Source organism: Cnephaeus nilssonii (genome assembly GCF_951640355.1).
Source record: "Cnephaeus nilssonii genome assembly, chromosome: 9".
Taxonomy (NCBI): Eukaryota; Metazoa; Chordata; class Mammalia; order Chiroptera; family Vespertilionidae; genus Cnephaeus; species Cnephaeus nilssonii.
The window spans coordinates 32,455,942-32,468,835 of NC_137080.1; positions in this window are offsets into that span (position 1 = coordinate 32,455,942).

The window sequence follows — 12,894 nt, forward strand, 5'->3', positions numbered from 1 at the left end:
GAGATTTCAGCACGCTACTTTTCAAAACAATGGGGATGTAGTGAATATTTTTGTGGCCAAAGGATTTGTATTTATATATGGACACATTCACATGTTTACGGAGAAAACAATGAGAGATGTGATGATAATGCCTTGTTAAGCTTGTAGAAAATGTATGTTTTTTAATTTAAGTTTGATAAGCATTTATTGAAGAATGAATGAATGAAAGACTAAAGAGATTGGAGGTCTCTATTTACTGACAGCTACTGAGAAGGAATTGCTGTGTCCTGTTTCTTCATATAGTTTTTTTTTCTTTCCCCTTCATTCTTTTTATATTATTACTAGGGGCCCGTTTTGCAGGAAGATTCCTGCAAGACTTCCGGCGGGCTTCCCTCCCGCCACCACCACCTCTCCCGCCCCTCCACCTCTCCTGCTGCAGTGGGCAGGGCGGTGCCGCCACTGCGTGCCCCGACCCGCTGTGCCTGCCGCCACCGGCCTCTGTGGCCACACGTGCCGCCCACGCTTTCCCTCCAGCAGCCACCTTGCTTTCCACTTTCCCTCCCTCTTCCTTCTATGCTGCCTTCAGTCTTCACTCCTCCCTCCCTCGGCATATGCAAATTAACCGCCATCTTGGTTGGGTTAATTTGCATACTCACCCTGATTGGCTGGTGGGTGTGGTTTGGGTGTAGTGAAGGTGTGGTCAATTTGCATATTACTCTTTTATTAGGTAGGATTCCCCTTTATTATTTTTATTATGTTATTCACATAACATAAAGTTAAGCACTTTACACTGAGCAATGCAGTGGCATTTAGGACATTCACAGTGGTGTGCAATCACAATTTCTATTTAGTTCCAAAACATTTTTTTCAATCCAAGATAAAACCCGAGTACATTAAGAAGTTATTCCCATTTCCTACTTCCCTCAGCCCCTGGTAACCACCAATCTATGTCTGTCTCTATGGGCTTATTCTGGATATTGTATACAAACGGAATCACGTAATATGTGACCTTTGGTGCCTGGATGCTTTTACTTAATATAGTATTTTTGAGGTTTATCCACCCTGTAGCATGTATCAGTCCTTTATTCCTTTTTATGGCTGAATAGTATCCCACATATGGATATAGCATAATTTGTTTATCCATCGCTTGATGGAAATTTGAGTTATTTCTACCCTTTGGCTATTGTGTATAATGAACAAAATTTTTGGAGGCTATTTTATAAGATCATTGCAGAATCAAGTGGGGGTAAAAATTAAAAGGTATCTAAACCACTTTTTGCCCTGCCTGAACAGGGTCTTTAATTCAGGATGTTTTCAGCACTTTTTGTAAACAAGCTATAGAATTCCTCATATTATTTGACAATCAAAATGGCCCCTACTTGTCTTGGCAAAATACCAGGTTGGGGAGGAGGGAGCAGTCTTGGTTTCAGTGACTGTCACAGGAACCTTAAAACTGAGGCCCCATTGAGTGAAATCATGGGATGCACTCTCCAGCTGGGTGTCCTGGTGCCCCAGTGCTCCCCTCAGCAGCTAGCAAAGCAGCCACAGAACTGCCTCAACCTGGCTGCTGCTCTCAGGGAGTGGAAGGGCCTCGGCCCACCCGCCCGCAGCCTCCATAGCTAAGAAGGTGCCCTCCACTTGTCTTTATAGCCCCACCTCCTGAGGCACTAAAGGGCCCCTGAAGTGGAGTCATCAGAGTCTTCCCCAATGCCCACCCCCACCCAGTAACCAGTCAGGGTTCCAGGGGAATTCCAGGTAAGTTTCCTTGAAGCTTTTCTGTTTATCTTGGGCCTTCTCCACAGGGCTTGGAACAGCCATTGCTTCCACTATTTCTTTTAGCTTATTTTTTATTTAGACATAATGACATAGCATTATATTAGTATCAAGTGTACTGCTTTCATTTATTTTTAAGAGACTTAATCCAGGTTTTTTTTCAAAGCGATCGCCCCAGACCTGACCCAGTCATACAGTAAGAATTCCTGGTCGCCTGTCTTGGTACCCAGGCTCCCACAGAGGCACAGACAGGGTGCCAACAACTCCCTAGCTCAAACTAGATTAGCTTTCATCACTTCATAGTCTTTTCATAGTTTTAAACCATTTCCAGTTTGGTATAAATAAAATGGTCTAATTGCATATATATCCAGAATCTCATGGTGAAGAAAATTTATTGAAGAAAAGCTAAGTGACGAACTCACCTAGAAAGGTCCAGGTCTTATTCATTTTAAACCACACTCAGGTTGCCTCACAAAGGACCTTTTCCCCTAAACCTGGCAGCTGGCAGTGGAGGGTGGTGTGGCGAACAAAGCTGAAGAGTACACCTGAGTCACCTGATCTGGCTGTGCCTTGAGAGCACAAATACTTGGGCCACATGTCCTTAAGTTCACTCTGCCATTCCTTTGGCAAATGATGATTGAGAATCATCTCTCACAGGTCTTTTGTGGTTTTGTGATTAGTCACTGTACCTCTGATTTTCTTGACCAATTACAAATTATTAGATTTTTCTTTTGTCTTCTTTACTTGCAAGGTTTTCTGTCATATACAAAGAAACACATTGCAGAGGACTGGCTTGCATTTTGCTCATATGTCAGAAACTATAAGGACTGAGCTAACTGGGTTACTTTTTACTATGGAAATGTGACTATTTTCAAAGGTTAAAAAAGAAAAAAGTAATTTTTCATTATTTCTAAAATCAGACTACCGTTGTTAAGAAATTGTTATATAAGCCTGAGTTAGAGTTGCATAGAGAAATGAACTATCAATTTCACACTTTCTGATTCAGAGGTGTTAAAAGCTTAATGGATGATCCCACACACACAGAACTTTTGAGGTCTTATAACAGAGACAGATAGTATTACTTACCTTGTGAAAATTGCTGATCAATCTCCTCTTTAAAAATTGAACGAGCCTGCAAGGATATGTTCAGAGTAGGTAGCACAGAGGAGGCCATGTTCCTCTCCAATCTGGAAACTGTTTCTGATTACGACCCCGTGGCAAGACAACATCTGGGTCCATTTTAAATAAGCCCATTGTGGAAACAAACGAAGATCAACCAAATGGGAAAAGCACAACCTATTTATTCAGGGTTTGCCATAGCAAAGGAGTCAGCCACCATCACTTGCATTTCGACAGATTCAAAGGCAGCCAGAAAAGGGGAAAATCTTCATAGTAGAATAAAGGGGCGTGGCTTCACACTTGCCTGATGGAGGCTGTGGGCACAGGGAAGCTATAAGCTGGCCAATTAGAAGCAGAGCAGCCTATATGCTTAATTAGGAGCAAATGTTTGGCTCTGTCTGGTAGGTTCTAAGTTGGAAGCCAGGACAAAAATTAGGGGTGATTAACTTCCTGGATTGTTATCAGAGATAGTGGTCTGGCCTCCTGTAAGCCTGACATAGCAGGATGCCTTCTGGGCTAGTTACTGTAGATAATGAGTTGGTTACCTGGAGCTATGGATCAGAGCTCTATTTCTATACATAGTCTGGCTATTGTCTGTTTGTATATTCAGTCTCTCATCATCAAACTGAGTTCACAGTGCTCACTTACCTCTCTAAAGAGCACCCTCATCCCGCATTTATTTGTACTTTCAGCCTTGCAGTTGGCCAGGAGCAGGTTCTACAACAGCCAGTCCCACCAAAGGTCCCTCCATTGGTGGTGGGTGTAGTTGCAAAGCAGGGGGCTTTGTCATCTGAGAGCAGAGCTGCAGTCTAGCTGCTCTGCCTGGCACAGTGCCTTTTTCATTGTGTCCCATCAATAACTATCTTAGATATAAGTGTTCCTGTCCTTCCTTCACAGAATTACAATAGTTATCAGGTATTGAATTGTTACTACACACATCATGATAAATAATTTAAATATGTTTTCTCACTCTCACAACAAAACTATAGGATAGGTAGACGCTACTATTATTGCCACCAATTTATAGATGGTACAACTGAGGCTGGGAGAGATTACATAATATATCAATGGTCATATGGCTAGGAAATGGTGGGGCTGGTTTTGAACCCAAGTGACTTTAATCCACATTATACCATGTGCTACAGCAGGAGCAAGAGTGGGGAAAAATGTACCTTTTTATGTGTTGAGCATCTAAGAAAGAGGAGAAACTTATCAAATGTGTGTGAACATGTGAAGGGAGATGTGGATCCTTTCTGAAGTCTCTTGGGAGAGCTAGTGACAATGAGCGCCAGTCAGGGATTCAAGAGCTTCCTGTGGGGCCAGCACTGCAAGGATGAGAAGAGGTGTAAGAAATGACTCTTGCCTTCAAAGGTTTTATTTTCTGGGAGTGGAGACCGAACTGTCACACAGGAAACAATTCTTGAAAAATTAAATGCTGTCCTTTGTGTATATAGTGAGTAAAATGGGAACTAGAAAAATGAGAAGTGGATAAGGGCAGAAAGTAGAGAGGATTTAATGAGAAAGGTAAAACTGAGCCTTAAAGGGCAAACAGAATAGGCAGGCATGGCTGGGAACTGAGAACATTCCAAAAAGGGTATGGCATGTATGACTATGGCATGGGCAGGATCAGTGATTTCCTTTGAGTGATGAATGGCTTGGCGAGCAATGGGCACTGCATTTGCATAGCATAAGCTTGGCTAAGAATCATTATTTTGAGGACCTTGAAAGCCAAACAAAGGAAACTGAAATCCATAATATGATGAAATAGTGAAGAAACAGTCTCTAAACATAAAATCTATGTGTAATAAAGGCTAATATGCTAAGTGTCCGACTGTCCGACCGGTCACTATGATGCGCACTGACCACCAGGGGGCAGACGCTCAATGTAGGAGCTGCTGTGATGCGTACTGTCCATTTACAGAGAAACAGCACCATGAACCTGTCGCCAACAAATCAACACATGGCTTCCCCCAAGTGGGATACAGGCCCTGCCACTACCCCAGAGCAACAGCCCACCAAATCACAGCCAACACTGCTGAGACCCCATGGCACAAAATGCGGCCCACCGCCCAGCCCAGCCCAGAAATGGTGGCTGTTGGTGGCGGGTAATAACGTCACTTAGCAATGTCACATAGCAATGCCCAGCTTCCTCTTCCGAGCCACTAGCCTCCTTGGAGTTTCTTCAGCCCAGGAACACAACTTGCTTTATAGCCAGGTGCAAACATTTTACACTTTAACCAAATGTCTGTGAAGCATTTTCCCATGCCTCATCTCATTTGATCTTCACAGAAGTCCTAGAGTAGGTAGATAGGAGACTCGGTAGAATCCTATTTTCTTTTCATTAGCTTGAAAACAGAGATTTAGAAAGTTTAGAAACTTGACCCGACTGAAGAGAAGTAAGAAATGGTGGAACTTGAAAATGACTTCAGGTTTTCTCACTGTGCAGAATATAGTCAAACACTGCTACAGTTAAATATTTTACCCTTTGTTCTCCCTGAGTGATCTACAGTAATAATCTGCTTTGTGTTGATATTTACTGCAGTTTTGCTGACAATTACCTGAAAGAGAAGTTGGGGTGACTTTACTAGGCTGGAAAAAGTTTAGCTAAATCAGAAAGCAGGTCTAATTAAACAAGTTTATCTATATATATAAAGCTCTTGCTGGCACCAATCACACATGTGTGTTTTAATCTGTCGTTGTCAATCGTGAATTTGGTTGCCACTTCTATTATAGAGAAAGGGCAAATAACAATATTAAAACATTTCTTCTAATTAATTTCCTTTTAGTGTGCACAAATCCGTGCACCAGGCCTCTATTAATATGATAAAAGCCATAGTTTAAAAACATTAATAATCTACTAGTAGTAAGTGAAATGTAATAGATGAGGGAAACATGAGACCCAAAGCCCACCTTGGAGCCTGCTAGAGTAACTCAGTGTGAGGTGAAGAGATTGTTCATGGTGCACTATATCAGGAAGGAAGAGCTCACTGCTCCAGCTCAGTCATGTTCTGGCAGGCAGCCACCAGTTGTCAACTCTTGTTGGGCATTGTCACAGCTGAGGAGAGCCACTAGCACAGGATGGCACTCGCTTCTGAGCAGCTACATCCAGTGATTGTAAGGGTAAATTAAAGACCCATCTCATCTGCCCCCAACTACTGACAGCTTGGGGGGGGGGGTCCACCCCACTTTCAGAACCCCTGTGGGCTGGATGAGGCTTCCACTTAGGCCGCATCATAGCTTAGCTTCTCACCCTGCCCAATCCTGCTTCCTTCTCTTCCCTCCCTTCCACGGGTACTGATCACAGTGAAACCCTCAGAAGCCTCCAGCTTGCTGATTTCTATCTCAGACATTGCTTCCTGTGGAACCCAACCTGTTGCACTAGAAGAATGGGCATATCATTGATAGGAACCAGAGAGAGAAAATTACGCTACGTTAGGAGTAGAATACATACGTATTGGCAAATTCCTTCTTAAAAAGAAGCCTCTGGTAATGGTCGAGATACATCCAGAACACAGTCACTCTGGGTCATGAATTATATTGTCTTTTTTTCAATATATAAAAAAATTGCTTTACTTTTTTTTTGCTTGTTTTAATGAAACAAAGAATAGGAAGCAAATTATGTAGATCCCATAATACCTGCTTCATACTTCTACAAATAGAAGCTTCTATAGAAATAAACCCTTCTCTGTCAAGGTTGGAACTATATAGCATGTATAATTATTTGATGTTTGAAGTATATTTTAAAAGCCAATTAGAAAAAAAACTAAAGATTAGACTATTTTCATAGTGAGCTATTACGCTTTGATTGGTTGAATGGTCGACCAGACAACCGGACACTTAGTATATTTGGCTTTTATTATATAGAATATTTCTTTTATGTAGTTAGTGTCCATAGAATTAACACAATTTTTGTACATGTTATACCATAAATATATTTCCCATTAGAAACATAGTCCCTTTTTTTCATTTAACTTTTATGTTAACAAAGCAATGCATGTAGGTAGTTTAAATAGATCAGTATTTTAAGCAAATAAAGAAAACCAAGTGTTCCCTGCCCTCATTCCTCTTCACCATCCCAACTCCTCTAGGTATTTACCCCCATATAAGTACATAACATAATTAACTGGATATATTTTTATTTTTTAATTACAGACATTATTTAATGACTTCCTTTTACCCAATGGTAGCCTTCTTGCCCCACCCTCACATACACACTTCTCTTCACCATATTTGTAATGGATGAAGTTTAAATTACAGTTTTTATTTATATCAATGTTATATTAGTACATGATAATAATCATGTAAGTACTATTCACAGCTGAGCCATGTGTTTAATATTATTGCCTATATTGTTCCATGTTTTGTTTTCTCTGAAGTTAATAATTGCTTTGGTCTCTTAACTTTGCTTATTTCTATTCTTAGTTTTCTTTGTACTCACCACTCATTCAGTTCTAACTTTTCCAAAAGAACTATAAAAATTATTTCTGATGTCAAACCAGCAGATAATAACATAACTTCCACTTTTTGTTTTAGGAGCACTGTTCCTGGACCTCTTGCTCTTCTGCTCTAATTCGTAATGTTTGTTCTAGAAGTTACCATCACCATTGTTCTGGGAACTCCTTTCATTTCTCTCTGTTCGATCTCCTGTTTCCTGGATCCCATATCTTTCTGTCACTGAATTACTCTTTTATTTTGGTAGAACACAGCCTCCAGTAGCTTCCTGAGAATGGTTGCAATGGGGTAAATTTTGTGTGACTCTTTTCTGTCTGAATATGACATTTTGATTATCAGCCTTGATAGTTTGGATTCTAGATGGCAAATGATTTTCTCTAAGAAGCATTGAAGTCTTTGCTCTTAAGCTTTCTAGTGGCACTGTTGTTCAAGGCCATTATAATACCCAATTCCCTGTATGAGATACAGATTTTTTCCACCTTTCTCTCAAAAGTTTTAGAAAGGTCTCTGTAACCTTAAATTTTTACAACAATATACCTTAGTATAAATATTTGGCATTTATTGTTCTGGGCACATTGTGGACCCTTTCATTATGTAAATTTCTCTTCTTCATAAAATTTTGGAAGTTTTTATATATTATTTATTAGGAAAATATCTCTTTTCTCTTCCATCTGGTAGTTAGATATAGGATTGTATTTAATATATGCTATTCCAGTTTTCTTATCTCTTTTTCCCTGCTTCCCATCTCTTTGGCTTTTTTTTTGTTTGTTTGTTTGTTTTACTGTTTGAAATATATACTTTATCTTCCAAATTTTCTATTGAAGTTTTTAAAAAATGTATTAATACTGCTTTAATTTCCTTTTGGATTTCTAAAAGCTCTATCTTTTCCTCTAAATGCCCCTTTTCTCCTTCTTTTCCTTTTTTTCCCAATGGATGCTTTCTTTTCCTAACTTCATATAAGCATTAATGATAGTCTTGGGGGAATATTTTCTGTTACCTGAATTAATCTGTTTTCTTGGCATTTTATCCTTCATGTTTTGGGGGTTTCTCAGTCCTATGATTCTTGTCACCTCATTCATATCCAAGAGTGAAGTGATACAATTCTGATCACAACCTCTTTGTGATATTTTTCATGATATATGAAGCTTGTGTCAGTCCAGGGGACCTTGAAAATTGTTGTGGCAAATCTCACCTATTAATCAGATACCCCTCTACCTTTGCTGATCAGCTTCCCCAGAGAGGAATCACCGAACCCCTCCTGCTTGGAGGGCATAAGGCTGGATGACTGGTCTGAAGAGCACATGGGGCCTGGCAGAGAGGCTGGTAGGTTGCCCTTTCCCCTCCCTCCCACGTTGCACCCTATGTCTCCTTGCAGCTTCTGTGATTCATCCTCTCCCTTCTGCTGGGAGGTCAGGGGGAGATGCCTGGTTCACAAGCTGGAGGAGGAGGTCTGGGGGCCCAGCTACACCTCAGTCTCAGCTCCAGGTACTTCTAGCAGGCACCTGTTGCTTCCAGTTGCTGAGACTTTCTGGGGCTCTGTGGTACAAAACACGGTTTCTTCTTGGCACTTTACTGATGGCCTGAGTTTGGGTTTCTTCTCTCTGCTGACTGTTACCACCTGCCATCAGCTGTCCATGTTCACTTGTCTTCCTCTATTCATGTCCATAAATTTAAACATCTCCTGTCTACCCTCTCAATCTTCCTTAAGTAGGTACAGCATTTTTGTTGTCGCATTATTACTTTTTTAGAAATATTTAGACGGAGCAAAAATAAGCACATCTGCTAACCTAGCATGACTTAACTAAATGTTTCTCCCTCTCTTGGATGGATCCCACTTATTTTCTACACCAGAATATCCTCGACTGTATTCCCGTGCTGGCTGTGCTTTGAGGGATGTGAGGGGGCATTCCGTGGAACAAAGGCTTCCGTGGTCAAGGAATAGTAGACACCATTCATTTGGCTCTTGTTTCTAGTTTCCGTTGTGACATCTTGAATAGTATGCTCTTGGTTCTGATTTAATTTCTATTTATGTGTATTATGTATCCCCAGCTATATTCTAAGGCCCCTTGAAATTGCCTACTATGCTTCCTTGTATCATGTTTATGGTATTGTAGTATATAATAAAATCTATTTAGATCTCTACAGCTCCTGATTAGAACGTAAGCTCCTTGGGCAAGGATTGTGTCTTACTCATCTCTGTGTCCCCAGCACTTCGCAGAGTCGCTGGAATATCACAGTGATCAATAAATGTCTACTGATGAGGGAGTGAGTGAGCAGGTGCTTTGTTATACATTCCATAATCCCTCTTTTACCTCCTGCCGAGGAAGAGTCGCTGACAGCATTATAGATGCCATAGTATCTTTCAGATGAAATGTTTATGTGCTCCTAAATAAAAAGTCATGTAATACTGTGAGTTCCTCACATAGAATAGGACAAGGGTGGGGTAGTGATGGGGGGGGGGAAGGACATATATTACCCCTGTGTCTCCTCACGCCATGCACATGCCTGCCCCCAAGAGTACTTGCCTCTTTGCCCCAGCCAGGCCCCTCGCAGCCGCAGTCAGCAGGTGGGCGGGTCTCCTGCTCTGAAGGAGAGAAGATGCATGTCCGCTGGTCCTAAGGCAGACCTCAGAATTTACTTTCCCAGGGAAGTAGTTTCATAAATGGAGACCTAAGTATAGTAGAAACGGTGCTGTTAATAACATATTCCCAGTTCAATGTGGGTTAAACTGATTTTAAGGGATGGCCTTGGAAACATTATTTTTTAAAAATTGTTTCTGTGGAAAAATTAATTTTGAGTTCCAGACACACATATAAACTTTTAAACACTGCTCACTCATGTGTTGGGGACTGATCATATTGTATTTGTAGCCCATTTGGGGCAGTGAGAACAAAAGGAAAATCAAATTATCAGCTGGATAATACCACTACTGGGAACAACAAACCTAACGTTACAAAATTGGCTGTGATATGGAACACCACATCAGAATAAAAATGAACTTATTTTACACAGTTGGTAATATCTGTGGGCTGGCTTGGTGTCTACAGGAAAGAATGTCTTGGGATGTAGCTCAGTGGTTGAGCATCAACCTGTGAATCAGGAGATCACTGTTCAATTTCAGGTCCGGACACATGGCCAGGTTTTGGGCTCAGTCCCCAGTAGGGGGAGGGGAGCAGCCAATCAATGATTCTCTCTCATCATTGATGTTTCTATCTCTCTCTCCCTCTCCCTTCCTCTCGGAAATCAATAAAAATATATTTTTTAAAAAGGAAGAATGTCTTGGATCTAATGAAAGAAATTATGTTTGATTCTGTCTTAAGCCCTAAGGTAAAATCAGTTTTAAGGTAATCCTTAAACATCCCATATGCTACAGACATATGCACTATAAAGTGACAGCACTATAGTTGCCATAGTATCTTTCAGCTGAAAGTATTCAGGCCACTCAGAGGTCTATAACATAAATTAATTCTGAGTCCAGAAACATGGTGAATGAGCATGCTGCCATATGCTACCTTTGCAGTGGTCAGAATTAACTACTCAGCACTTAAAAATATATATTTTTTGAAGTCTTATGAATGGACTGAGATTGACTTGGTAATAAAAGAAAGAGAGTTTAAGGTATTGTCTGTATTTTGTACTGTTTCTGTTTTATTTGTACCATATTAATATGATCATATTAATAGTCAACTCAATGTTTCAAAGCAAAATGGAGAATTTGGGACATTCGGAATTTTGTGATAAAACAAATGTAACACCAGGGGGTGCAGTGGAGCCTTGATTTTTACACCAGCAAGAACATTGTAACTTTTCTAAAAGATTGCACTGAAAAGGCAGTGAGCGGTAGGAGCAGAAGAAAACAAATAAGGGAATGCTGCATAAGAATAAATTCTGAAAAGAGACTAATTTTTTTCTAAATTTACAATTATGCTACTAAAGACTCTCTATATACAACCATGTATCATTTGGGTGGCAATAATACCTTTCACTTCATAATTCATAGGTCCAAATATATATCCTAAATGTATATTATTTATTTTGCTAAACCTCTTAAAATCCATTTTCGGTTATTTTGAAATTATTAATAATAACATATGGGTTTATTTGAAAAAAAACACTCACTTGGTTATTTGGGGAACATCTACTGATTGAGTACTTTATTTGGGCCAGACACTGTCTGTGTTAGGTGCAAACATTAGGTTGAATATTGGGTTGAATAACACCATTTCATAATCTGTTACTGCTGGGCTACAAATAAAAAAAAAATTGAGTGATGTTTTCAAATTAAGTATCTCTGTAATTGTCAGTATTTGTTTCATTGAACATATTGTTCCCTAACTAGGCCTAATATATTATATGAGTACTTATATTTTTGTATTGTATCTGCATTTTTAATTGAAGGAAATTTTACGGTCTTTCACTTTTTATATAAAGCCAAAGTACAAATATGCTTAGCAGTTTATTGCTATGAAATTTTCAAGTCAGGTGAATTTGATTACTTTTATTTTGTAAATAAAGAGGGACAAGTAAAAGACTAAGTTACTAACCAAATACTTCCTAAAAAGTGGATGATAGGTTTATATTTAAACTGTCGTCAACTCTCAGAACCCGGTGGAAGCACTAAAAAACCCCAAGTAGTTTGTAGATGGTGATAGTCATCATAATGGATTTTTTTCTTGTCAGCTCCAAGAACATATTGCCTATCACAGTGGTTGTGTAAGTGTTAGTAAAGGGGGGAAATGTAAAGAATATCCTGAACAAGCCAATCTCATCAGGAGCTAGTATTTTCAAGTATTAGGTATTAAAAGTTGAGCTGGAAATTTTCCATCTTCCAAAACGAGACAGGAGCCAAGTCAGCTCCTGGCTCTGACCTTCACGTGACCTCAACTTCTCTGAATCTGTTTCTTCATTCTTAACATGAGGACAGTAATCTGCTCTGCCCCAGAGCTAAAAGGCAATTAAAAGGTGAGATTACCCATGTGTAAGCGTTTTGTAAGGTGGAAGGATATTTTTTTCCTTCTCATCACTACTATTCCCCTGACTCATTTCCTGTGTGGTCCTGAAGGTGGGCGGCACCTGTGGAGTCTGACGGTGACATTCCAGGGAAGCTGGCACTGGCTTAGCTTCCGTGGGTGCTGCTGGGTAACTTTGCTCAGGTCCTGTGTGGAAAGACAGACGTGGGTCAGACAGATGCCAGGCTCTAGAGAGGATCCGTCTCTCGGAGTTGCTTTGTCTCTCCCCCTCTTTGGTCCTGCCTGTTCTAGAACTGGGTCACCTCCTATCACTCTCACAAGCACAGGGAACAGGAAGATGCAGGCTACTTCAGCGTGTCCACCTTCACTCACTGCCTCACTCAGACCTCACACTCCACCCTGAGTTCTGAGTGCTGCCTTGATCACAGCAGACCAGAGAACCGAGGGGAAGGAGGCTGGGAGGTGCGTGGAGGCCCCCACGCAGCCTGTTTCCACCAGAACGGACTAGCTCTGCTGTGCTGTGTCCTTCACACTGAGGAGCTCTGAAGAAGGGTTTTGCTCTGAAGTGTGTCGGTTAAAAGTAGTAATTATTTTAATCTTC